We start from the raw sequence: 25505 nt of genomic DNA, 5'->3' as shown, positions 1-25505 counted from the left end.
GCAAAGCAGGGGTCCACATTTTCTGCTTGTTCTATGTTTTCTACTTAATTTACAGTGTCGGCCACCAGCCATTAGGGAGGTGTGGGGAAAGCGATTGTTGCCCATAATTGACCATTCTCTGGTTCAGGAGATACATAAAACCCTAATGGAACCATTATTCTTAAACCCACAGGATATATAACAAGAACAATAAAGGAATGCATTTGCAATATCGGCTTTCTTTTTCTTTAAAAAAAAAGATGCACAATGAAAATGTCTATGTTTATTTTATCTCAAATGATGATGTACAAGGTAACTACCTTAAAGTGAGATTCTTATGCTAAGTGTTAAGAGAACATACAGAGCCTTGCATCCCACACACACTCCCAGAGCATGCTAACTGCTGAAACATTTCATTAATGCATCAGTGTCATAGAGTTAGATGACTTTGGGCATTGTGATATTGGCTTCCATGGCAACCCATTGTCCTTGCACACTTATTTGTTGAATTGTATGTCTGCACATGGAGCTGTGCCATACCTAGAAAAATGTGTTCAATCACCAAGCAGCTTTAGTAATGAGATCACAAAAGGCTCTTGAAATTGAAGTGGCTTGGCCCTACTTCCAGAGTATTCTACCTGCAAGTCTTTTATCTGTGAAAATAAGAAGATGGGAACCTTGCTGAGGTACTATGAACCCAAAACTGCTACAAAACTCCTGGGTTAATTGTGGCTTAGAAATGGAACGTGGATACACTGGTACAGAATGGAAGAGGTTAACACTGAGGATTATCAAGGCTGAGGCAAGCTGAGAAATAACAATAATAGTCATAACAATAATGATAGTTTTAGGTAATAATAGCTAGTTATAGACAATAACTGACATCACTGAGGATCTATTATGTTTCTCCTCTGTCATGCAATTTATAGCCATCACTTTACTGTAACCTTGTAGAAAAGATTTGGGGGGAAAAAGTTCATTTTTGAAACTTTTTAAAAGGTGTTCAGTACTTTTGATAATCCAAGATCATCATTATGATTACTTGTGAAGCGTGTAGAGTTTATAAAGATGGTTATAGTGACACATGTTATTTGGCCTCATAATTCTATACGTTTTGAACTTCTGGTTCTCTTTTGCATTTGTTCTGTCCTCCCTAAGAGGTCATCTCTTGGCACTCTTTGGGGTTCCACCTCTGGTGGTCCATTTCTTCCCATTACTTCTCTCCTAAGGCCAAAAAAAAAAAAAAAAAAAAACCCCAGATAATCAAGACTAATAGAATTATAAAGCAAAGGGGAAAGCCTCTTAGAAAGTTTCTCCATTGATTAAGCACACGAACATTAATATCCAAACTTTTAAATATCTATATTCACATCTCAGGTACATTTTACTTTTCTTTATTACATGTTCTTGTTGAGTAGAGACATGAGTCAGGATACCTGTGGGTATATGTGTTACTTATTTTCTAGTACATATCACTATTTATTCTAATGACTGACTTATTTCTTCAGATATAGTAATTGTATTAAATAATCATCTTTAAATGAGATAGTTATTAAAGACTTCCTTTGCTGAAAAGAGTTGTACTCCTACCCACCCTAACTTCTACTGAAGAATCCATCTGTATTGTAAAGGCTAGAGTTTCTTAAATTCTTTTGATATTGAGGAACTTTTCTAATTATAATTTTTTGATGGAATGATGACTTAGCACTTATATAATGTACACTTAGATTAAGCAAAATACTTCTTAATTTCATTATGAAGTAAAAAACTAGAAAAAGTAAACCATTTTATAAAATACTACAAACTTGAAATTATCAAATAAATTACTACCTTGAATAAATGATATGCATTAATTTAACTGGCAGTTGCTAAATTTTGCTTAGGCAGCAATGAGTTGCTGAAACACCCTGCATAAATACATCAGGTAATTTCTCAGGCATTTCTTTTTTGGGTCTGACATGCCATTATTTAACAGAAGATTGTAGCAGAAAAAGAACAATCATATACAAGTATGTAGCAAAGGTCACTAGTTGCATATCTGTGGTGGACACATCCTAGGGTGATCCCCAGTGAGTCAGTCCATGTATAATCCTTCTCCTTGAGTGCAGACAAGACCTGTGGCTTGCTTCTAATCAACAGAATGTGGCAGAGAGAAAGGAATTTTTCAGATCATTAAGTCCCTGATCAGTGATTTTGAGTTAGTCAAAGGGGAGATTATCTTGCGTGGGCCTGAACTAATCAGGTGAGGCCTTGAAAAGAGGATAAGTTTTCCCTGAAGTTAGAAACTCGAAGCAGCAGAGACTCTTTCTGTGTTGCCAGCTTGAAGAGGCAAACAGCCATGGATCTGTAGTTGTAAGGAAAGAATTCTGCTGACAACCTGAGAGAGTTTGAAGCAGATCCTCCCCTCGTTGAGACTCCAGATGAGAATGAAGCCCAGTCAACACCTTGATTTCAGCCCTGTGGGAACCCAGATAGAGAACCCAGCTAAGCCATGCCTGGACTCCTGACCCACAGAAACTGTGCAATAATAAATGGGTATTTGTTTAGGCTACTAAATTTGTGGTAATGTGTTACACAGCAATAGAAAAATGAATGCATTACACAATAACGTTTCTCTTTTGTAGTGCAATCTGTATTTCTAGCTGAGAACACTGCTGCACAGCTGAAAACACATTTCCCAGACTTATCTGAAGCATGGTGTGGACATCAATTAATTTGGTGTATAACTGAGTTCTGGTCAATGAGACTTAATTGTAAATCATGTTGGGACACTCCAGAAGTATTCTTAAGTGAGAACTTGCACCATTCTTCCACCCTTCATTCTGATGCATAGAATGAGTTTGTGATGGCTGGATCTATAGCAGCCATCTTAAACCATGAGTATGGGAGCTTCATGCTAGATAGAACAGCGAGCTAACACAAGTCTGGATCATAGGTGATTTCATGGAGATACCAAACTAGCTCTGTAATACTGTCTCTAGGCTTCTTTTATGTAAGAGAGAAACAAACTTCTATTTAAGCCACTCTTCTAGGAATCTGTATTACTCATGGCAGAATCTAATTCTAAGATATTTTTATTTAAAAATATATAGTACATATATTCAAAATAAATTACTGCAAATATAAAAATGGTAGCATAGTTTATCTTGGTTCAACCATTAGTAGCATCTACAGAGAATTAATAAATGCTTCATGCTGTCCAAATACTACCATGAACTAACACTGTTAATAGAAATGAGACCCTTCATTAAGAAGCAACCTAGATTCAGATATGTAAAAGAGGTTGTACATAAAAATATGCAGGTCAGCTCATGCCTCCATAACATCAAAACATCCAATTCTGTCCATAGTTGAAGATAGTTATTTGAAAATGGTAGTGCATTTGGGCTGTTTAATTCACCTGTTTTGTGAACAGAACTGGGCAATCTTAGGCATATAGTGACTGGGTGATCACAAATGTGTGTGATTTTAGGGCTCTAGGAAGGCACCAATGCCCAAAACCATTATCAGGTACCTACATATCAGGCTGGCTGATGCTTGAAATTTTACCAATCAGATTTTCATCCTTTCATCTTAAGGTCTCTGCTCCATGTTAATTGCAAGTCTCCATGGCACAGGCACCTTGGTGAGTGTGATGCTATAAATAGATGGGAACAGCTGAGTAAAAGTGAGGGAGTGGCACAGTGATACTTGTCAGGGAACCTCAAGCTCATGGGCTCATGGTGGTGGGTACGGAGGGGAAAGAAAGGTAATCAAAGATAAACAGCACTTACCTCAAAATGTTCACTAAGCCATGAATCCTTTCAATGAGTGGTTAATTAAAAAGTCCCAGGCACTGAAGATGCAACAGTGAATAAGACAGAACCCACCTTCACAATAATTTTGGCTGCGTGAGAGATGAGACATCATCCAAAATTTCTAGGCTGACGCTATTTAGGATTACTGACTTTGAGAGCAAGATGCAAGTCAGTGCCTCTTTAGATGTCAAAAATCTAGATTTCAAAAGGAAGTTCTCAAATTGTTACTCATTTGATCAGTTAATTCAGTCAAAAATATCCAAATTATTTTCTATTTGAATAGGTACAATTTTTAAAGGGTAAATGCATAAAGTATATGAATACTAGTAGGGAAAATGGCTTAGACTGTCCACATGTGCCAGCAAAAGCATCTCTTTCTGACTCTTGATCAAGTCTAAGAAAGTTTATCCTGACAATATTTGGGGGAAATTATTATACCTGCTTCCATTAAAAAGATCATTCAACCATAACTGTTACATTACTATAGGATGCTGTAATATTCTGCACCCCAGTCTACTGCATGGTCCTACTTGGCTGGTAGCATATTTCACAATTATACACACGCATGACAGAGATGAGCATTTATATGCTAATCACTGCAATATGGGCAGATGCGGCCTTTCACTACAAGCCATGAGCCTTTTAATCAGGAAAAGCCACTGGGGCAAGATACACCACCAAAAAATGTGTTTGGCTGGCTTAGATATTGGAAAAATATTTTTTCTTGCCCATATTTTAAGTAGTAGCAGGAGTGCTCATTATGCCTTTACATCAAAAAACAAAACAAAACAAATGAGTGTTTGGGTAGTAAGAAAATAAATATACAAACAAAAGGGAATTCTCAAGCTTCCTCCCATATGCCCATTGGCCTCACCAGGAGACACAGAACCCCATGTGAAGTGGAACAAATGTCACCATAAATAGTCAGTACCTATAGAATAAGACTGAGGTGTTTAGGAGAAAAATTATTACTGTGGGATTGTTTATAATAACTCTAGGGACATCAATAGCTGTGGATAATAATTTTCATGGTTAATATTTATTGAATGCTTATCACATGGGCCCGTCATCCTGCTAAATGCTCTACATAAGTTTCTCATTTAATTCTCATACACACACTACCTCTTCAGGGCTACTACTGACCCATTTTTACAGCTGGGTAAACTGAGGCTTAAAGAGATACAGTAACCTGCCCCAAATCACTAAGTAGCAGATTTGAGTTTTGGACCCACTTCTGTCTGATTCTAACGTGGGCTCGTCTCATTGAGGTGGAGAGAAGGCCATTCCCTCCCTCCCAGAGACCACCAGGCAATGGAGCCACCCTGTGGGCCCAGGCTGGTCACCAGGGGGTGAGTGTGGCACCTGCTAGAAGGGTGAGGGGTGTTGGCATCCCGGGGAGTGGGATTTTGAGAGACATGACTGCCTCAAATGGCAATAAGTGAACATATACTGAGAAGCTCCTGGGAAACGTGACTGACAGGTGATGGGTGAGGGAGTTTAGGGAGAGGATCTCCCTACATGACCTAGCAAAATGGAGAGCATATAGCCTCAGATTTCTCAATACTGGGGCCTTTGCTTTATACCCATCAAGTGATTCAGTAAAACTGTATGGAACCTTGACTCTATGCTCTTCGTGCTGAAGAAATCACTAAAGCAGGGGTCCCCAATCCCCCTGTTAGGGACCGGGCGGCACAGCAGGAGGGGAGCAGTGGGCAAGCGAGCGAAGCTTCATCTGCCGCCCCCCATCGCTCCCCTTAGCTCGCGTTACTTCCTGAACCACCAGCGCCCCACCCCCTCCCCACCCGTCCATGGAAAAATTGTCTTCCACGAAACCAGTCCCTGGTGACCAAAAGGTTGGGGACTGCTACACTAGAGCACTTTTTTATTCCTACCTTCCAGGAGGTTCCAGTGTGTAGGGATATATAATATCTCGTGATGCAAGATTATATATCTTGATGCGAGATTGACTATAAAGCCTGACAACAGAGATAGAACCATCATAAAATTTCCTCTGCATCTTTAGCAATCCATCTAGAGACCCCTGGAGCATTGCCAAAGATGAGGGTGACTGTCCATCATTTAGGGGGAAAATGTGCTGTGCAAAGAAGTTGTTTCATTTTTACCTCTATTTTAAAGCTCTTAGCCTTGGGTTTTCCTCTTATTTTCATCTGGTGTATGTTCTGCTTCCTGACATTTAATGCCAGGCAGGGAGAGAGACTGCTTTCTGGCAGGAATGGGGTAAGCATTTGTGGACCTATAATCTGCTTTTTAAATGAACATCAGCCAAATCCCCTTCTGCTTAAGTTAGCCACAGCTAAATTCTTTGTCTAAGATCACAGTTTAGTTAAAATCGTCATGTGATACTGAAATTAACATAGGAGAATGGGAGAGGGAGAGAGAGAGAGGAGAGAGAATCAAAGAATAATAGAATAACATCTGGCTAGGAAGATTCATTGAATAAATACATTATGACTCATTTAATTTGACTCAGAAGTGACATCTCAACAAAGTTAGTCCTCTAAGGTCAAGGGCTATCCTTTACCTCAAAATAAAATCAGTCTTAAAGTGAACACTATCATTAATATATCTCACTAAACAAATCAGTTGCATAGATTGTGCAAAAAGTTGTAAATTGCTTTTGACATGCAAAAATAGGAAAGAATGTCTGAAAGGCAAATTATTTCATTCAAACTAAGGTTTTCACATAATTTATGCTAGTGACATACTTTGCCAGAAGGACAGCTTCAGGGCTCATATTTTGATAAGCTGAGTTTTATGGAATTGTCAAAAATATTTGGGAGAAATCAGCTTCAGGGACTCATGACCACCAGGGCGGGGATGTGTCCAGGTCCTCTGGCAATAATACTGCTTTCCGTGTGCCCAGAAGCGCGGCGGGACCGTCCACGTTCTGAGTTTGGTTCAAAAATCAGAAGAGTTCACTGTCTTTAAAAAAATGCCTCAAATCAGAAATATATAATATTTCAGTGGAAATTCTTCCAAAATGGTGACGTAAACCTAGACTATAATGAGGCAATGGCATAGGAAGAAGAGATTTTCCAGAGTGAAGAGCCCCAGCCTCACATGCTGCAGGTTAGGTCGGCAGCAGTCACAAGCCCACCGTTAAATGAGGTTTCATCTTGGTCCACCCTCACCTTGACATGTGAAGCCCCTATTCTGGGCAGAGCGCGCTTTAGTCTGGTGGGTTCTTTGTCTTTTTGAAACGTTCCCCAGACCTCTCTGAAAATATTGTCGCTTTCACGCAATATTCTGAAATTTCTGTGTACTGCTTGCTTCCCCTGCTTTACAACCTAGTGATGACTTCACTGCTCAAATCTCTGGTTCTGTGTGTAGAGAATCCTGCAAGGAACAATCGTCTGGTGCTAGAAGGGCACGTTGGATGTCTTCAGGAACTGAGCGATATCAGAGGCAGCTAGGCCAATCTTCATATTTGAGGAAAGAGCCTTTTCAAGGACCGTGTTCATGTTGTTGTCTCCTAATTACATCCACTGAGTTCTTTCTTAGTGGTTTCAATGTAAGAGACTTTTCATGTATCCCTCTTCCATTTGGGCTACTAGACTTTACATCTCCACGCGCTGAGTATAAGAGGTTGCAAACTGGAGGCCAGCAGGTAGCATTTCCAGGATGTGTTTTGTTTGGTTTACACAATGTTTCCTTAAAAATGCACTTAGATGCCAATGTTTTTAAACTGAGAAGATTTGCATAAATAACTGATTTGTGAAATCGATGGTGCATGGGCAAAACTGGGCTTGAATTCTCATTGTTTGTCTCACATTGTTGAGCTTTGATCAGCCGGAATCTAAAAGAAGCTGCCCTCTTCCTCGAGTCAAGCACATTTCACTTTACCAAAACGTTCTTTCTCCTGACCCAGGAGACTCGGTCGGTTATGTTACATGCTGGGCCCTGTAGACAATTGAGTTTGCAGACCCTGGTGACTGCACAAATATAAAGGTGTAATCCAAATGTATGTAATACAAACTGGCATAACTGAGGGTATCCACCAAGAGTCCAGATGTCAGTTACCAGTACCGATGAGGGTTAAGCCTGGATGAGAGTCCAAGAAGGCAGGTATTGGGTGAGAGCCAATGTAACTGCAGAGAAGGAAGTAGGCATAGTTTCAGGAACTTCCATGAGGAAGTTGTCCTGTTGCCCAGGCAGCCTTTTGTGTGATTCCCATGATACTGTGAATAAAATCCCCAGCACTACTTAGCCATGCCAATCATCTGCTAATTAATATCATGGTCTTGTACTATTAGCTTTTCCATATATAGATCTTATTATCCCAATGAGTTTATAAGCAGTGTTGTGTGTATGTGTGTGTGTGTGTGTGTGAGAGAGAGAGAGAGAGACAGCATGTTAAAAGATAACATATACTGTTAAGAATGTTTTCCTCCCCCCCAAATTGGGGAAGTTTAATAAAAATTCAAGAGACCAATTTCCAGACCCACTCAGTGATATGATCTCAACATACACACACACACACACACACACACACACACACACACACACACACCCCAAACTCCTCCTCTTCAGGATCATATCACCATTAGGGATTTGGAAAACAAAGTTAACTCTGCATTATAATACAGTGATTTCTTAATGAATGGAGAAAAAACTGTTTCTCCCATCCATGACATGAAAAGTCCAGGTCACCACAGCGTATTTATTCTATGACTTTTTGACTGCTTTGTGTTTTTCTGGGCTGGTTTCCAAGCATTTCTCATTTAGGGAATTGGCGGAGTAGAAAAAGAATCAGGCTGGATACATTTAGAAGGCAGAGGAAAAAGTCACATGAGTCCTGAAGTTACTTCCCTCCTAATAAAGTCCTGAATAATAAAGACAGACATTGATGTGTTCTTCTCCCAACTCGGAAAATGGCAAATCAAACAAGGAAACAGCAATATATCCTCTGTCCTTCCTTGAGGGTGAGATTCCAAGCCATTCCTTGTCCCTGAAGCTGTAGGAAGACAGCTGTCTTGGCCAAGGAATGCTCCTCGGCAGGTGCTCTGTGACACGCATCCCTTATGCTGCCCTCCAGCACCTCCTCAGCCCAGATTATACAATCCAGGAGTGCACATCAGGGAAATCTGTTCCAGGCCCAAATGCCACATCAGACACAGAAAGTAAGCCATAGGCACATGGCAGATAAAATAATGTTAATAGTTAAGACTCATACAATTCTTTGCACACATTAACTAATGAGGTCTTACAATGCCCCAGAGGCGAGTAGTTACGACCTCCGCTTGATTATTCATTCATTTATCCCAGAGACACTTACTAAGCACTTATTGCGTAGCTGGTACTGGGGAGGGTGGGGGGACCCAGAGATGAATAAGGCCTGTCTTAGCTTGAAGTGCTTTCCAGTCCAATGACAGAAGAGGGGAAAGGACTCATCTGGGAACACTGGTCCCGAGAGAGGTGAGGTGGACACCCAGCCTCACGGTGTGACACATCCCTCCCCCACACCCACACGCATTCACGCAGGTCCCTAAGCACCACTGAGAACTTGATGTTATATTAAGTTGGGCAGGAAGGGGAAACTGACTCCTGGCATGTTCCCTTGTGTAGGGATAGGGACCAGATAGTTCCTATACTCAACTCTGTGCCGTGCTCTATAGAGTCTCCTCTGCATGGACCATTCTTTCCTACCCCTCCACCCCTCAACTTCCCCATTACCCTGTGGACTAATACCTCTCCTCCACATCTCTGCTCAGGTGCAGTAAGGACCCTCCTGTGTGCTCCCCTTGCACTCTTAAACACATCTCTCTACTACTGATCATGCCAAACTGCATAACAATGGTGTGCCATATCCCTCTCTCCTATTAGACTTCTTGAAGTCTGCATCTCATTCACAACATAGGACTTGGCATGTGGGAAACATTCAAGCAATCCCACTGAATGAACGAGCTCACATTTTCACACACTGTATCTGAATGGCTGGCAGGACTTCAGGGGAAGATATGCAGCAGGCTGGTGGTATACATAACTCAAGTTCAGCACTGGAAATCGAACTTGAGAAAGTTCTCAAGTCTGGGGTGATGGCTGCATCCTCGGGGGAGGGTGAAATTAAGAAAAGAGATAGAAAAGATCCATGAGAGGAGAGGAAGCCAATCATGGAACTGACTAACCACTAGGAGGAGAACTAAAAGATTGCAGTATTCTGGAAAGACAAAAAGGAAAAGGCTCCAAGATGGAATGTGTGATCCAACATGGTGGCATTCTGAAAGGCGGAAACTTTTTTGCATAAACTAGATTGTAGCAAGCTAAGGAACAAAGTAAAGAAATGACACTTATGGATCATTCTTCCAAGGAATATGGTGAAGTCAAAGACTGACATCAGGTGAAACAAAGAAAAAGCAGGAGCGCTTTTGGAGAAGATATTTTTTGGATGAGCACATTTGTAAGTTGAAGAGGATGAGATCAAGGTGATTAGGAAATCAATGACAACAACAATAAAAAATGATGGTCCAAGGTCCCAGAGGAGGTGCAAACAGATGAAAGCCAGAGCCAAGGGTTAATGCTGAATGGAGTTGGGATATCTCTTACTCTAGGACAAAGGCTACAAACATTTTTGAGACAGTGGAAGTAACTGTAATCGACAGAGAGGCAGTATCCTCAGCAGTTAAAGCACAGACTCTTGGCTTCAAATCCCAACTCTATCACCAACCAGTTGTGAGGTTCCAAGTAAGGGTCTTTGTGTATAACTTTCATTACATGTAAAATGAGTATTATAGTAGTACCTACCGTGTTGTGTTGTCATGACAACTGATATGACAACTACTCTCTCCTCTGCCAAGATAAACTAGTCAAAGAAGAAAATGGGCAGTTGGGGAGTTTGAAGTTATAGAGGGATAAGGGTCTGCTAGAGGACAAATCTTCAGCAATCCCGAATAAGAGTGGTGAATCAGAGAGACACAGGAGGTATGGTAGAAAGAATAAGGTCCCATCCCCAAAGATGTCCACATCCTAATCCCTAGAACATGTAAATATGTTACCTTAATAGCAAAAGAGACTTTGCAGTTGAGATAAATAAAGATCATGAGATGAGGAGATTATCCTGAATTATCTGGTAGGGTCTGATATAATTATAAGGGTCTTTATAAAAGGGAGGCAGGAGGATAAGAGTGAGAAAAGGATGTATGATGAAGGAAACAGAGGTTGGAGTGACGCTCTTTGACGATAGAGAAAGGGGCCATGAGTCAAGGAATGCAGGCTGCTTCTAGAAGCTGAAAAAAGAAGGAGTGGTGCCCTGCTGACTTTGATTTTAGCCTCATAAGACTCATTTTGGATTTCTAACCTCCAGATATGTAAAATAATACATTTGTGTTGTTTTAAGCCACTAAGTCTATAGTATTTCGTTATGACATCCACAGGAAACTAATACACATAGGGGACCCAAGAGGCTGACTCAGCTGAAGAATCAGAGGCACAGAATTAAGTCAGGGAAGCATATGGCCCAGGAACTGATTCTGGCATATATGGAGACCTGTATTTTTACACCACTCTTATTTCTCACACTGTGTGCCCTTTCAAACCCCAGTGGTGAGAATGAAGCTAAATGAAACATCTCACAAGGAAATAAACTTTGAAATCCAAGGCAAAACAGTAGCAGACATTTTCCACTCAGTTTACTTGGGCAACACCCAGCAACTTATCAGTCAGTAAGGCTACTGTAATTAAATGCTAAATTAAACGGTGGCATTGCTTTATTCCTGAAAGCTTGATAAAGCCACACTTATTGCTAAATATACCAGGGAGCTACAGAGGATAAAAATTTGGCCCAATCTCCTAACCAGAAAATAGGCAGCATAGGCAGATGCTACAATGTGGATTTCATAGAACTTATGCATAAATATGAGCAGGTTCAGAGTCTGAAGTCAAAAGTTCTGAAAAATCTGCCAAGTAACTTTATGTTTTCAGAAATAAAAGACCTCTTGCCTATAGGCTGGCCTGGGAGCAGGACACCACCATCATCCCATGACAGAGCACATATTACATAGGACATGAATGGGCCTCAGGTTGCCAGGTTGGAACCCATCTGGCAGATGAGGAAACTGAGGCTCTGAGGGTAAAGCAATGAACCCAAGGCTACAAGGCTAATAAGAGGCAGACTGATTTCCTGACTCACTCAGGTATGTTTTCTTCCACATCATGTGGAAGAGATGTCTGTCTTCCTGGAAGAGATGTCAGAATGAGGTCTTCAGTACATGCCTAGCAGCCCGATAGAAAGAAAAAATTCTCCTACAACAAAATCCTGAAGAACTCTCTCTGATTTGTTTCCCTCCTGCCTTGCTGGGCAGGACCTACCACACTTTGCTGTGTATTGTGTTAACGGATCAAGGAAGGAAAGGGAGACCTGCAGCCATCCCTTGAGGTTCCCTGGTCCCCTGAGCAACCTTGTAAAAGTCTGAGGGACCGGCTTGCCACAGGCAGAATTCCTCAGAGGATTTTACTGACGGCCTGAGTCCAAGCCAATGTGGTGTTTTGTGAGCCACGGGGGACTCTGGGAGTTCTTGCTCAGCCTTTGTGGAATTAGAAGTTTACACTGGTTAGGAAGAACCAATGCTCATCAGTAGAAGAATAAGCCAGAAGGACTTAGATTCCTCTCTGTCATTTTACAGAACGGGGAAGTGTAGTGACAGCTCCCATGTTTATGGCTTCCAAGGTCATGCTTTTAGATGCTGGAACTTGGAGCTGGTTGGGGGTGAGACAAACATGGTTCAAGATTGGAGGGCTTTGCTGTTCCCCATAAAGGTGGTAGTGGGGAACAGGGTTGAGTCAGAAGGTGTTTCTGAAAATAATAGGAGATCCAAATACAGTTAATAGGCCTGCCATCAATTCATCAACCCACCCCTCTGTGGTCTAACTGGATTCATCCACAGTATAACATAGACAGTGATTAAGAGCACAAGCTTTGCAGCCAGTTATATTTGGGATTAAATCCTGACCCTGTCATTTAGTACTGCTGTGACCATGGACACATCACTTAATCTTTCTGTGTCTTCATTTCCTAGTCTATAAAATGGGGATAAGAAGGCTTATTTATCAGAGTTGTTGTTAGGATTTGAAATAACAAATCTAAAGTATTTATGCATACTTGGCATTAAATAAATGTTGGGAGTATTACTACTATTATTATTACCTTCATGTTTCATGAAACTTTTAAGTATAGACACATCCATATATTTGGAACTCCGTAATCTCTATATGCAAGTACATGTTTAACAAAGATAAAATAGAGTCAAAGAAATATATACTTGAGATTAATGAAATCATAATTTCTTTAGAGGGAATGAGTCACAGTATTCCTCCTTTGGTAGTGTATTATTAATGATGATTTCCTTGAGATACATTAAGAGTGGATTCAGGACAGAGAGAGAGAATGAGAATTTACCCAGGGCTGGCGCTTCAATTAATCAACTTCTGTTTCTGTAAATAGCCCTAAGTGAAAGAATCAAACTATTATGTTTTGTAGATGAATGATCAGCAAATGCTCAGAAACTCATCTGTCGTGGTTTAGTTTTGCCACCTGACAAGAATAAGAAGCCAGCGTACTTTGAATTCATAAAAAGTCTGGGTTACGGTTTACGTAAAGTCTGCATTTAATTAGGGTGGAACCAGCAGAGATTGAATGCTTCCCTAGCTTGGCAGTGGGTTGGAAGTCTTTATCATCTGTCCTTCTCAGATGTGGGAGGTGAAAACTGCGTGCAGAGAGGTTTCCAAGTGGAAGCTAATTGTGCAACTCCTGTTTGGATGGAGTCTTTTTTTCACCAGTAGACTGTGTGTCGGAAGAGTTTGTTCTTGTTATTCACTATGCCATATGTACCTCAAAAAAGACAGGGTTTTAGGGCTGCTGGGGTTTCTTTTGGTTTCTTTTGTAGTGGCAAACAAATAGGAAACCTAACCCGAATATTTTATATTTTGACATCATATAAGACACCAATGTATAAGAATTACTTCAGTTCTATATGGAGATCTCGGGGAGAACAAAATAGAAGCACTGTACCTTTTTTGTAGTTGTGTTGGAAGCATTGTTAATGTGGTTTTCCATGGGCAAAAAGAGTTCTGTTTATTTAAATGCAGAATACCATGTACTACAAGCCAAAAGGATTTCTTACTGACCTTAAAATAAAATGTAGGGCTTCCCTGGTGGTGCAGTGGTTGAGAATCTGCCTGCCAATGCAGGGCACACGGGTTCGAGCCCTGGTCTGGGCAGATCCCACATGTCGCGGAGCGACAAGGCCCATGAGCCACAACTACTGAGCCTGCGCATCTGGAGCCTGTGCTCCGCAACAAGAGAGGCCGCGATAGTGAGAGGCCCGCGCACCGCAATGAAGAGTGGCCCCCACTTGCCTCAACGAGAGAAAGCCCTCGCACAGAAACGAAGACCCAACACAGCCATAAATAACAATAAATAAATAAATAAATAAATAATTTAAAATAAATAAATAAATAAAATAAAATGTATAAAGTCACATAGATAAAAAGACATAGGTTGATATTTGTGAACACTGATATGAAGCAGGTCACAAAAACCATAAATGTATGAGAAAATGAAGCCCCAGACTGTATAGCGTGTCTGTAAACACTAATGTCAACCCTATATTTCACTGAACACCACAAGCTTAAAAGCAGCCTACTGTATAAAGTAGGGTGAGCTTATTCCATATGTAAACACAAAGTAAATAGACCAGGAAAAACTGGTATATGAGAAATAGCAAAACCCAGTGAATTTGAGTGAATACTTGTGCAGACAGTGTACTTAGGAAATGCCACTCTTGGCCCTGACATTGAGGGTGACCACACTTTGCACCAGCAATATCGTCTTCCACTCTAGTAAATTCCACTTGTCAACTGAGTTTCTATTACCATGTCTGTATTTCTTTTCTTTAAATGGACTTTTACATTTTGATAGTGCTTTAGACTTGGGAAATAAATCTCATACGAGTTTTGATTCCTGGAAGTTCACGAAAAATAAAGTGAACAGAAACAAATACCCTGCTTCCACTGGGTAAGTGGTCATTTGACTTTACAGGGATTCAACTTTGGCAATGTACTGGCAAAGTTGAGCTAAGTGGATTTTTCTAGAGCTCTTTCTCTGTAAGATTCTGCAGCAGCCTTACCAGCAGCAGAACATGAAGCTATTAAAGAAGAAAAAAGAAGTAAAACACTTTTTATTGTGTATTTCTTTATTACTCAGGCACAATCAGGAACCCTATGAAATTTCATCTCCTATGTCCCGCTATGTAGGGATTAGAGTTGTGAGAAACGTGCTTTGTCTCTTCCTCTCTCACCTCCTTCCTGACTTTTCTGTGAAAGAGCCAAAACACTCACGTTAAGCTCTCTGGATCTGATTAGCAGAAGCTGCCACGTGGCACAGCCCCAGGTGGCATCTCTGTGAACAGTGCCCCTAGAGTTGCAAGGCAGGGAGCTAACACTTGACATCAAAAGAGCTTTAGGGAAATCCAGATGGACAATACAGTAGTGCTGGCCAGCTTTATTCTGCCTCTGTTTGATTTCTATGGATATATGAGGAAGCCCTTTCTCTTTTTTCTTAAGCCATTGCTGATCTTCAGTTTCGCAGACTCTGCTTCTGTAAACTGAAATGAAATATTTTTAAATGGTGTTCGATCCTTATTGGCCCGTCAAAATTCAGAAACCCAAACTTTTACCAAGTCTCTCTGCTTTTCATGGCAATACAGAAATTTGCATACATTCCATATGAATCCATCCTCCTTTTTCCAGGATATAATTGGACAAATAGACCGTACAACCAGGCCTTAAGTAAAGTGTCATATTTGTGACTGACGCTTTTTAAATGAGGTGTAGCAAGCTTATATTAAGGAACAAGGATTGACTTCCTATGTGGAGCCCATGCCTTCATAATCCTCCCCAGAAAACTGGCCCAGAACCTGCATAGAGGGCCCTAACCACAGAGGTGTAAGGAAAGTCACTGCCAGGCAAGCCAGCGACCTTAGCAAATTTGGGAGAGCTCAAAGAGAGGAATTCATCCAAATTTATAGTAACTGCAAGTGAAATCTGATGGAGGGTCTTGGTTTTCTAGCCCTTGGATAGAAAACTAAATAATATGGGCCTTTAATAGACCAATCTGAAATTCATTAGGGAGATGTCCAGTCAGAGTTAATTCTCAGGCATTAGTAGATGCTCAACACGATACAGCTCTGGATTTGCAAAGCAAACTCGAACAGACCTGTATGGTTAATTAACATGTTTGCTGTATCTTTGTAAATAATCAGGCCAAACATCAGAGACCAGCCTCTGTGTGATCAAGAATATTCTTTGAAGATGGAAGAGAGATGCTCAGAAAAAAAAATCCTAAACTTGGAAATAAGCAAAAGAGATTACTGGCCATTGTTTCTGTGCAGTCCTAAGCTTAACTTTCTATTAACTGGTTACTTTATATCTCCATGGGGCCAAAGTTAGCTTGTAGATTTTTGCAAATAGATATGCAAATAATTTTTGGCCAGTGAAACAGAAAACCCCAATGGTCTTGTTAATTGCTCCGTGAGATTTTGACTCTAACTTAGCAATATTATCCTTTTGAGTGTGTATATACTTATATATAATAAGATATATCATATTATATATATATATATATATATATAAAACATATATATATATATGACTTCTCAAATGCCCTTGGAACCACTTTTAATATCCATTGGTTCACTCATCAATTTAAATGAGTTAAATAAAATGTTGACACGTGTTCATTTTACATTTTCATGAGATTCATGCTTTTGTCCTTTTGAAATCATAATTTAACATCTAAATACATTTAAAATTGAAGTTCAACAAACGGAAGTCTATAAACTGCAGAAAGAATCTGAGCTCTCAGGCTTCCCTGGTGGCGCAGCGGTTGAGAATCTGCCTGCCAATGCAGGGGACACGGGTTCGAGCCTTGGTCTGGGAAGATCCCACATGCCGTGGAGCAACTGGGCCCGTGAGCCACAACTACTGAGCCTGCGCGTCTGGAGCCTGTGCTCCGCAACAAGAGAGGCCGCGACAGTGAGAGGCCCGTGCGCCGTGATGAAGAGTGGCCCCCGCTTGCCACAACTAGAGAAAGCCCTCGCACAGAAACGAAGACCCAACACAGCCATAAATAAATAAATAAATAAATAAACACAAAAAGTTTAAAAAGAAAAAAAAGAATCTGGGCTCTCGATATGAAGACTTAGGTATGAATACTGGCACCAGCAATAAGTTTTATTTTTTAATAACTTTTTATTTTAGAAAAATTTTAGATTTACAGAAAAGGTGCAAATATAGCACAAAGAGTTGCCATGTACTCCTCACACAATTTTCCCTATACTTAATCCCTTACATTGTCATAATACATTTGCTACAACCAAGGAACCAACATTGATGTATCACCGTTAATTAAACTTTATCTTATTCAGGTTTCACTAGTTTTTTCCCATTGTCCTCCTGCTGTTACAGGATTCCATCCAGGACACCTCATTACGTTTAGTCCTCAGGTCTCTTTAGCCTCCACTGCTCTGTGACAGTTTCTCAGACTTTCCTTGTTTTTGGTGACCTTGAAAGTTTTGAGGAATGCTCATCAGGTGTTTTGCAGAATGCCTTTTAATCTGAGCATGTTTGATATTTTCCTCATGATTATGCTAGAACTATGAATTTTGAGGTGAATGATCACGGAAGTGAAGTGCCGTTCTCATCACATCACATCAAGAGCGCTTGCTTTCAACGTGACTTATCAGTGATAATGTGAAAACCTTGACCTCCTGGCTGAAACAGTGTTTTTCTGGTTTCTCCACTATCCCGTCACTTTCCCCCTCTTTCCATACTCTTACTGTTTGGAAACCAGTCATCAGGAAAAGTCCACAACTGGTTGGGGAGAGGGAAGGTTTAGCTGTACCTCCTATAGGGGAGAGTACCTACATAAATTCTTTGGAATTCTTCTGTACAGGAGATTTGTCTCTTCTCTCTCATTTATTTATGTATTCATTTATTTATAACAGTATGGATTCGTGGATGTTTATTTTGCTCTTTGGGTTAAATCCAAAACTACATTATTTATTTCATTGCTCAAGTTGTCCCACCTTTGTCCATAGGGATCTCTTTCCAGTTGGTGCCTGTGTCCCTTTGGCAGGCCCCCGTCTTTTGTTTTCTGAGTGCAGCAAGTTTTTAACCCTGAACCTCAGATTTCTCATCAGCAGAAGAGAGAATAGTAAAGCTGATCTTTCAATACTGTTATAAGAAATGATAACAAACAAGGATGATAATAATCACAGCTCCATTCCCAGAGGGCTTGTTATGGCTCAGGCACTATTCTAAGCACTTAACAATATCAACTCATTTAAAAGAATTAGTGTCTATCAAGTGCCAAACTCACTGCCTGGCACTTAACATACATTCAAAAACTGAGACTTGTCATCTGGAGTGACCCAGATTCCAAATAGGCACCTTCTAGTGTCGCACATAGAGGTGCCTTCATCAGTGGTTCATACCAGACGGCCAACTGTAAATGACAGTGGAAACAGGAGCCCGGGTCCCACACTCCTTCTGATTATTCAGCCTCCACTCAGAGGTCCGCCCTCTCGTTGACAGTTTCATTAGGTGAGATGTCATTATCGGTGTAACCAGCATCCTCCAAGTACCAAAGCAACTAACCTTGGCCACCCTGAAGCTTTGGTCCTGATTAAGGATTTTATGTTTAACGGCAAGCTCAGCCTGGCACCCAGAAACATGTGGAAATAGAACTGAATCCTTGAGAAGTCAGCTAGACTGAGTCAGGTGGCTTCTTCCTGCATTTTCTCAAGAGTTTTATTTTTACAAGATATTTTTCTTTGAGGCTTTTTCTAAGGGATTTTTTTTTTGTATATATATTAGATGATTAGCAGTCAGAAATAGTATAAAAAAGAAACCTTCCTCTCAACATGAAAATTTTGTTCAACAGTGAAACTGTTTCCACCAATCTAGAGCAAACACTCTCATTAACATCATCCATCATCTTTATAAGGGATAAAATTAGAAGACTCAGGCCTGATAGGTGAAGTTATAGCCTCATTATTTAAGTATCGAATATTAACAAGGGTGTTTATACCACCTAGTGTCTGAGGTGAATAAAATGAAAAATAAACAGGTTTGCTAAGGCCTACAAAATTCACCTAAAGCAACACGCACCTTTGGCAGAAAACGTAAAAGCAATGTACAGAAAGAGATAAAATGAAATCATGTGCTGTATTCCAATACAGAAGTAACGGCAAGGAAGCTGCCAAATAAGAAATGCCAGAGGCCCCCATTGCTCTGGGGAAGTCTGCAGAATTACACAGGGGATTTCAAAAGAAAACTCAAAGGTAACATGCAGACCAAAAATGATTTATCCTTTACAATAAGCCCTTTGGAAGTGAGGAAATAGGATTCAGGCCTGGTTTGGCACAAGAGTCTAAGGAAACTCACACCTTAGGTCTGCAAAATGAGGAAAGTAATCTTGTGAGAATGAGAAACTGAGAAGGCGTGGAATATTCGAGAGACAGGAAGATACAGAAAGCACCCTTAGGATAAGTTTCCTTCCCCCTTTTTCCATCCTCACCTCTGCTACTGGCTGCTCTGCTCAGGGCACCAGGTGCGCCTGTATAGACAGGTCTGTAATAAAGTAAAAGACTAACTAGTGCTGGCATCTTTTTCTGCTGCCACATTCTGAAAAATAGAAAGCCCCATAGTGGGTTCCTGGAATCCATCAGAGGAGGATTTTGCTGAGTCATTCTGGAGCAGCTAGGAGGGGATGAAGAAAGGAAGTGCTTTCTTAGGAGAGGGGGGGAGCTTTCAGACCAGCGGGAGGGTTGGCGCATCAAGCAGTAGGACCGGGGATGAGCATTTCCGTGACAGAGGGGAGCCATGCCTCCACTGCATGAATCACCATTGCCCACGGAATGCTTACAAGGGCCGGGATGGAAGGGTAAAAACACCTGTGCAAATCTATAGAGCAAAGTATCTCTGCCTGGGTCTCACTCTCAACATCAGGAACCAGAAATACAAGGAGCACTAGCAAAGATGAGAAGCAATCCAGACAAGAGATCTGGTGCTTCCTCTGTTCTCAACACCTTTAGAAGCCTGAGATTATCGTAGATCTCCCAGAGAAGGAAAGGGAATCCCAATAATGACCGAGATTGAATTTCCCACCAGCCGGGTGATAAGGACACAAGAGCAGAATGAAATTGATTTAGAGAAATAAAGAAATGTGATGTTTCTTGCACTTTAGAGTTATGGACTAAAAATCATGATTTTTTTAATACAACATACAATTTCTCATTAGAATTATACAATATATGTATATATATGTATAATGTAAAATTATCGTGCATTTGTACAACATTGTAAAATGTAAAAATTATTGTACAATGTACAACATTGCAAAATGTAAAAATATTGTAAAAATATTTTACAATGTATGTATAATGTAAAATATATAACAGCCACCAACACAACAGGGGAAGGAGAAGAGGGGCTCAGGACTCATTCATAGCTCCATCCTCCTGCCTTGCTCTCTCGTGGTCCAGCTCTCACCTGGGATGTGCATGCTCGAACTGAAGCAACTCAACTGTATTTCTGACGGAAATGTGCTCCCAGCATCAACCTGTGATGGCCAATCCCAATGCATAAATACATACTAATGATGCTTATTCAGACAATCACTCATTGTACATCTGCTGTATACTGGATGCTATGCTAGACAGTGACATTGTAGAAACAAACACTCCTCCAAGTGTCCAGTCCAATACAGGAGGCAGATAGTCAAAGAGCTCAGCTCCAACCATAATGTACTAACTATACGATGGCAGTTCTGTACACAGGCAGAAGCTCAGGTTTCCAGAGTCTGACAGAATTGGCTTCAAACCTTGGCTCCACCGCTTACCAGGTATGTACCTTTGATCAAGTCCTTTGACTTTTCTGGCCCTTAATTTCTGCACCTGTAAAATAATGATAACAATTCCTGCCTTATAAGGGGGTTGTAATGATTAAATAAAACAAAAGTGATAGCTAATATTTCCTGAATGATCACTAGACACTGTTCTAAGAATTATACATTTCTGCAATGCATTTAAACTGCACAATATCCTATGAGGTGCTTATTACTATTATCCTCATTAGACAGATGAGGAAACTGAGGCACAGAGAGATTAAGTAATTTCTCCAAAGTCAAACAATTTGGTAAAAAAATAAAGCCATGAATATTAAAACTTAATGTACTTTGAAAAAATTAATTGAAATGAATAGTAAGTGGTTTCATAGACATACAAACAAAATTTTGTAGCAGACCAAAGAAAAGGGTAACTAGTCTACTAGCTGATTAGGAAAGGGATAACATTTGATCTGGGTCTTGCAGAGTGAAGAGGAGTTTGCCAAATGAAGATAAAGAGGAAAAACATTTCAAATAGAGATAGGAGTATTTGTCAGTTGTGGGGTTTGAAATAGCCTGAAATAGTTATAGATGGAGAGAAAGAAGACCAATGGGGCTCCAGTAGAGGCTTTTGGGGATAATGAAGCAGAAATGGAGATCCAGGATTTTTTTTAGCCTAAGTCAGTCTTATCTTACATACACAGTCCAGGCTCTGTACGCACAATGAGAGTTCTAACATCATCCTCTAGGCCATGGGTGGCCATTGGAGTCTTTGAGCAAAGGAGGGGCATGAGTACATTGTTTTGCAGGTGGATAACTAAGAAGAGGCTGGCAGGGCAGGCAGAGGTAAGGAGACATAAGTAGTGACAGGAAGACCAGTTAGGAGATTGTCGTGATAATCAAAGTGGGGGGTGATGATGTCTTCCATGAATAGAGCAGCAGTGGAAATGCAAAGAAGTGATGGGGGAAAGAGATCTCACAGAGGTAGAATTGGAGGTAGTTGGTAACCAGTCGGATACATCTATTTATTTACTCCACAAATAGTAGATGAGTACCTACTAAATGCCAGGTGCTATGGATAGACCAAGGAACAGCATAGGAACTGATAATGGATGTGCTTGGATGGATGGAGGAAAGAATATGCCTTCTCACAAGGGAGATCATGCAAAAGTTTTTAACGGAGAATGTAAAAATTGAAGGGAAGCAGAGCTGGGAATCGAAGAGCTTGTTTGGGGACATGTTTGACATGTCAGGTTGAGCCAAGACTGGAAATATGAGGCTAAAACTGGGAAAATAGCTCACCCTCAATAATATGTCATGTTATTTTATAAGTCATAGCATTTTCACAAAGAGTAGATCATTTGACTAGAACACCCACTCGGTAATTTGAATTAGGCCAAGACGTATTATCTCTATTTCACAGGCTGTGCGGACTTTTCATGGCAATGCATCATCTGGGCAAAGACAGGACCCAGGATATTCTGCATCCACAGGGATTCTGCCAGGGAGAGCTAGAATCTCATGTTTTGTCCTACTTCCACCCTCAGTGTACATGATAAGCTCTGGAGTAAACACATCTCAAATGGATGCTCACATAAAATTTTTTTCTTCCAAATTTAACAATTGATTGTTTTCGCTATGGGTTTTGACATTTCAGTCTTGTTTACTGGGCTTCCCTGACCCCTCTCTATATAACTTGAGCTATGATTATTACAGTGGTGTTCTCTGACAAAATACACTGTAAATCTTGCTCTCCAGAATCCTGCAATGGAATCTGAGCTTTAGCAGTCGACAGATTTCCCAGGAAATCAAATGCCATTTACACTGAGAGCTGAGAATTATGTTTGAATCTGACTTCCCCTCACCGTGCAGACCCAGTGGTTCACTTCACTTGTAAAAACGTATTTCACTGTCAAATATTGCCCGAGTCAAGTCAGCTGGTAGCTGATGCATCTGTAAAAGTGCTTGCTCACCCAAACTCTTTGCTGAGGGCTCCAAATATACTTGTCAGCATCTTGTCACACATTTTAGGTCCTGGAGTAGATTTCTTCAATCACACAGCAAAAATGTATAAAACACCACTTTCATAGCACTCCTCTATGGGTTGGAAGAAATAGTAATAATCATCTCTAATATTTGTTGAGCCCCTGTACCTGAGTACCGAATACCATGCCACATGATTTACTTGTATTATTTCCTTCGATCCTCACAATGCCTTTCAGTACCTTTTATTTTCCAGTGTTTAATAGTTTCATTTCTTTATCCCCTTACATGATACCTGATATACACTAAAATACTTGATAAATGATTTTAGAATACATATGTAAGCAAAGGAGTGGAGTGAAGGATAAGTCTCTTTTTCAACAGGGTATTTGTTGGTAGATAGCATTCATTAGTCCTCAGCTCAGGAAGAAGTTTACAATCAGGTTGTACATACAAAATAAGCACAAATGAAGCTGCAAAAACTCTTGCAAAGCAATATAATATATAAATGAGCATTGATGGCAAAGGGCAGATAAGTTATCTAAGCGCCCAGGGTACCAGGAGGGAATGAGAGCTGGGAGCCTGATAAGCACAGTCACAAAGGGTGCATGGAGAAGAGATTCAAGAGCAGTCAGATTTGCACAAAGCCTCGTGGAAGTGGGAAGAATGACCAGTGACCACAGCTGTCTTGTTTCTTGGCTAACGTTTTACATCTCTGTGCATGCGCGCTTGTGATCAATAACTCCTGAACTGTTGTTCTCACATAATTGGAAAACTATAGGAGAACCCTGGGCCCACCTTTAAGGATGAGTCATGATGTGACAGCTCTATAGAAAGAGGACTTGAATTTCCTCCAAAAAACGCTAGTGCTGACACTCAGCTGCCCAGAGTCAGCCTTTCAGTAAAAACTCAATAACCTCTTGGGTATACTTCATGAAAGAGGAAACGTGAAGACTTCTTCTGACAGTTACTTAACCTCTTCAAGCCAGAGCTGCCTCATCAGTAAAACAGGAATGTCCTCTGTCTCTCAGAGGTGTTGTGAGGAGAAACTAAAATTACCAAAGCTTCGTAGCTCCTCAGTGGGGAGTATTTCTGATTCTTTATTATCAGTTTCGAGAGAGATTTAAGATTTTTGAGATTGAGACATCAGTCTATGTGTAATCCTATGACTTATAAGAATCCGCATCAGGGTTTCTTGACCTCAGCACTGTTGACTTTTTTGGGCTAGATCATTCTTTGCGACGACAGCTGTCCTGTGCATTGTAGGACTGTTAGCAGTACCCCTGGCCTCCACCCACTAGATGCCAGTAACACCTCCTTAGTCCTGACAATCAAATGTGTCTATATATTTCCAGTTGTCCCCTAGGAGGGGCAAAGTTGTTCCCAGTGGAGAACCACTAATCTATATTATGATAAAATGAGATACGTGTTACTCAGTCCTTTTCTTAGCCTTCATTGTAAAGGGTAACGTAGGGCATTTGTCATGTCTCCATAAATAGAGGCTAAATGTGCAAATTAACGAGGAGGTGGATGGATCACTCAGGAAACTGAGACACTTTCATATCTAAACCGACTGAAAGTAAAGTTAAGACATCCTTCCACACTCCATGCTTGATGATAAGAAAAACAAATACTACCCTCAGAGAAAGAACTAAAATGCAATGGGAGAGAGAGACATCCAGGACAAAGTCAAGTCTAACTGTGATGATAATAATAATGAGCTGAATTAGACTGTATGTTCTCAAAGTAGACAATATATAGCATTTATCTTTGTCACCTAAATAACAACTGGCACCTAAGAAATGTCTTATTTCTGATAAAGAAACATCAAGAAAGTTGTCCAGGAGGTCCATTTAAAAAGGATGGGGCCAAAAGAAATGTCTCAGGCAAAGATTAGAGCACTCAGGAAATTGCGGAGGACGGAACATGCATACTTAACTTTGGCTGCATCACCCCATGCAGTCTGTAACCCAGACATCTATAAAAATCATAAAGGTGGTAGGTACCATTACAAAAGGATATACTCTGTCTTCATATTTATGTAATGCTCATTAATACTTAATTCAGCATTTAGAAGATGATCAATACAATTTTGTTGAACAACACCAAAATTTGATACACTGAAACCACAGAACTCTAGAATAAGGGATTCTGCTGAAAATAAAGAGGAGGCACTTAACTCAGCAGGTAGTAAACTGGCAGTATTTCCTCCATAAAAGGTGATAAAGGTTAAAACTATAAATAATATTAATCAGTTCAAGAATAGTACAGCCATTGACAGTGTGGTATGTAGATCATTCTGAACAAGGTTTGAACCTCACTCTGCTACTTCATAAGCATGTGACTGACCGTGGGCAAGTCACTTACCCCCTCCCGGATGTTTTCTCCTGATATGTCAATGGGAGTAATTATACATGTCTTAAAGATGTCTTTGAGCGCTATGATAACCATATATTATTTCATGTGCTCAGTTCCTTCTTTGGGAGGACAAATTCCTCTTTCCACCTCAAATGGAAGCTCTCATTCTCCTGGCTCTCCACCAGCCTCACTGGCCATCATCTTTAGTCTAGAGATGTGGACATAACCCAAGCCAGGCCCCAGGAACTTTCAAATAATAAGTGTACATTTTGTAACTATAAAAATGAGTCCCAGCACTGTTAACATGGGCTCCAAAAAATGGACGTTATTATTTTGATTATTCCTAGAATGTTGGACTATAACATTTATACATTTATGCACTTGACAAATATTTACTGAGCTCCAACTTAGTGTCTGGCACTATGTCATGTATTTTATATGCATTTCCATTAACTCCCAAGATAAACACAAAAATAAGGAATCATTAA

The 25505-nt window shown here is 40.4% G+C and overlaps 1 long non-coding RNA gene across 1 annotated transcript in view; it reads right to left on the bottom strand.

Annotated features, from left to right (window-relative positions):
- Positions 1-1646: 1646 nt before the first annotated feature.
- LOC309624958 overlaps positions 1647-25505 on the bottom strand; it is a 92093-nt gene continuing 68234 nt past the window's right edge. The window contains exon 2 of the long non-coding RNA XR_014242266.1: positions 1647-7460. This is a non-coding gene — a long non-coding RNA (uncharacterized lncRNA). The remainder of the gene's footprint in view (positions 7461-25505) is intronic.

Source organism: Balaenoptera borealis (assembly GCF_965194805.1).
Source record: "Balaenoptera borealis genome assembly, chromosome: 3".
NCBI lineage: Eukaryota > Metazoa > Chordata > Mammalia > Artiodactyla > Balaenopteridae > Balaenoptera > Balaenoptera borealis.
Note: the sequence above shows the minus strand (reverse complement) of the source record. Positions and strands in the feature narration are given on the sequence as shown.